Source organism: Sinocyclocheilus anshuiensis, unplaced genomic scaffold, assembly GCF_001515605.1.
Source record: "Sinocyclocheilus anshuiensis isolate Anshui unplaced genomic scaffold, SAMN03320099.WGS_v1.1 scaffold1097, whole genome shotgun sequence".
Classification (NCBI taxonomy): domain Eukaryota; kingdom Metazoa; phylum Chordata; class Actinopteri; order Cypriniformes; family Cyprinidae; genus Sinocyclocheilus; species Sinocyclocheilus anshuiensis.
In genome coordinates, this window is record NW_015555843.1 from 92,337 (window position 1) to 96,127 (window position 3,791).

Here is a 3,791-nt window from a genome sequence, read left to right on the forward strand (position 1 = left end):
TTTTTTTTTTTCTTTGGCCTGACCTCCTTTGTCTGTAAATTATAAAACAAATTTAAATTCAAGCTGCATTCAAGTTAAACAAACCTTGCATAAATTAAAGGTGCACTAAGCGAATTTTGCCAAACGATCACCATTGATTTTGCACCAAAACAAACACGCCCATACCCCAACAGGACCTCGCCCCTATTTTGATAACTCCGCCCCACAGGTACGTACACAACCCATACAGTCTATGACACAACCCTGCCGGCCAAGCATATCCAAGCAAAAGCCAACACAGATTAGTTGTGTGAAACAAAGCAAAATCAACGTAACTCGCCTATCAAGAAGAAACAAAGCAACCTCAGCATCCGATTCCCTTCCACTCCTTGAGTTCTCTCCACCATTGGAAAGCTGCTTCAATATTTACGAGGGTCCTTCCTATTGCCTGTTCGTAACCCTTATTTTTAATGTTTTGTTCCTCTGAAATGTTCCTCTCTTTTTTTTTTATCTGCGGTCCTGTGCCCTCACTGAGCGCATTCTTCTCCCTATCATTACAGGACACGCCCCTTATGCTGATTGGCAGCGAGTGTGTTTTGGGACTCAGTCCGACACTGTGGTCAAAGGCGTTTTTCAAATATAACACAACACCTTGAAACAAGCAGTTAAAAATAGACAGATAAACAGAAAATACAAATTGTACTATTCATTTATTTACTTGGAGAGGGGGATTTAGGGCCAAAATTACAGATTTCAACACTCAAACATTAGAAAAATGTCATTAAAGGGACTGAATATGATCTGAATATATTCTTTAAAACTAGATTTTTTTTTTTGAGTGATTAATTTGTTTTTTCTTCAAAATCATTCTAGGGGCAGAAATGCTTCCCCTCGAGAATAATATTGAATTTTTTTCTAATATTGCTGTTTTCTAATTTTTTTTATTTGTTTTTGTTTGATGATGATGCTTGCAAGTCATTCATTTGAATCCATCGGACCACTTGGGCATGAGGGGCAGGTTCTCTGCTCATGGAGGCATGTGTGCATGTGCAGTCCTGATAAAGACAAATCCACTACACTATTCAAGTGAACATTACTAATATTACATTTTTATACTACAGTTAGATCAATTTAATTAGCTAATTTTACCGGCAAAACAGCATTGCTGGTATAGGCTTAATTAAGAGTTGAAATGTTCTCCTTGACTTCTGAAAGTTCATGCTGTATGAAAAAAAACAGTTGTTTCTGATATGTTTGTAATATTTCTACTGAGTTTTGATATCAACACTTTCTTCGTACATTAGTACAAAAAGTTAGTACAAAAGTTTATTTTGTTTTTGTTTTATTTCATAAATTTCATTTTATTGTTTCAAGCTCCTCAAACCATATATTCCTTAGATTCCAAATGAAAACTACCACCGAAAGAATAACAAGATCACGTAGTATGTAGATTTACATTTCAGATTTAAAATAAATTACATTTAGCAAAAAATCTAACTAAAGGAAAGTCAAAAATTTGAATCTGCATAATTAAATTTTTTTTGATAAAACTTGCAAAGATCAGTATATGATAATTGTACACTACACCATTGGTTCTCATCTACAGTCCTGGAGACCCACTGAAGACAGTGGGAGCAGTGGGTCCCCAGGACTGGATTTGAGAACCACTGCTCTATACTAAAGTAAAGGAAAATTATCACAAATGGTCAGAAGAGGGCAGTATAGCCCACCCAAAGTGCATTTATTTTACAGTCCCCATGAAATCAAAATGGAAGTTTTTTGGCGGTTAGAGTAAAGTTATATGTATAAGCTAGTGCACTCCAAAACAATGACAAAATTAGCATTTATGCATTCAAAACTGAGTGTTTTTCTCCACCACCAATACAGATCAACAATTTTGATTACATCATTCTGCATTTCAGCTTCTCATCAGTCAATGCTCTCAAGAAACTGAACCGTCTGAAAGAATCTGCTGCTGAAATTTGTCACTTGTTCACCTATTTACTATATGGTTAATTGTGAATTGCAGATTTTAAGCGCTGTGGAGATCAAACATCACAAAAGCAGCCCCTGCATTATAAACAGCATTGATAAGTAGAAGGGACAACATCACTGCCATGTGCCAACAAAAATGACAAACTTCTCAAACAAAACATTAGCAGCTTTACTAAAAACACTAAATTTGCTGTAGTAACAGTTTTATATTAAATCTAAAGTGGAATCTATTAGACGTGATAGCTCACCCTGTCTTCCTGTTTCAGTGGAAATTACAACAACACATCGAATAATGCAGTGCATTTGAAAGCATTTCCGTGGGACTGAATTACTGACCTAAAACAAGACTTTATCAAGGGATTTTCTTGAGGTTACACAAGAGACCAATACTACTGGTATTAGGTCAGCCAGACTGAAGGAAAAGATAAATGCAAAACAAAAGAGGTGGAGAGACAGAATCAGGAGAGTAGAAGTGTGATAAACCATAATAGTGCTAGTTGGGCATCAGTGTTGCAGGAATTCTATTTCACTCTGAACACACTTTCAAAACACACACACACACACACACACACACACGCACACACACACATGCTGTTGCAAGTATTAAGTTGCATAAATATTAAGTTATAAACTCTTACTCATCTCCAGTGTTGGGGAGTAACTATTTACATGTAACGGTGTTACGTAATTTAATTACAAAATAAATGTAACTGTAATCAGTTACAAAATGTAACTGTATTCGTAGTGATCCATGATCATTTTGTTCCCGTGTGTATCCTAGAATGGGTAGTTTTGTGTGATCACCCACATACAATAGCACTGGTAGACTATTGCACAACATTCAGTGTCATCTGCCACTCAAATACAGATGTGCCACACACTGACGTCATGTTTGAAAAACATATAATAAACTTGTAAATACGTTTAATGGACATTTATTTAAAAATCACTAAATTCAGCTTTTTATTTAGGATTTTTGTGTTACAATTACAGCTGCTCAACTCATCTGCCAGTCACAACTGGAGGCAACATACTGCGACATGATCGTGACAATGTCAGTGACACAGGACGCAGTCCATCGGCACGTCACAAGTTTTACTGACACATACCACTTGAAAACCGTCTGTCCAAATAACACAGCTGAACTGTCCGATTTTCATTGGCATGTGTCAGTGGAGAGTGCCACATGCCACTGTCCACTGGCACATGCCACTGAAAACCGGAAGTGCCACCGGAAGTGTCACTGAGCATAGCGGCATGTGCCAATGGCACAAATGGTAATCCATTTGCAAAAAACTAAAAAAAAAAAAAAAAAACCATGGTTAACGTTTGTAAGGGAAAAACATGACTCATGGTCAGTATTAGGATTTTTCTATAAAGATATTGTACTGATGTAGTTTTGTTAAATCTTGAGTATTAAAGTCATGAGAGAGATAGATATCAGGGCAAACGCTTTTATTTATTATTATTTTTTTAATTATTTTTTTCCAAACCATTGTTAGATGCAGTGTTTCCTGTAGTTATGCAAAGATTTCTTATAGGGCTGCACGATAAATCGAAATGGAATCGAGATCGCGATTCGACAGAAGCTGCGATTGTCATGCGTATCTTTTGCAAATAAACATTCATTAGAAATTTAGAAAAGTAATCAAAAGTAATCAGTTACATTACTTTAATAAAGTAATTGAAAAAGTGACACTACTATTATTTTAATTAGGGTAACTTGTAATTTGTAACCTATTGCATTTCCAAAGTAACCTTCTCAACACTGCTCATCTCACTCACAGATCATTTCAGAGGTGACTTTCATCCAGCAG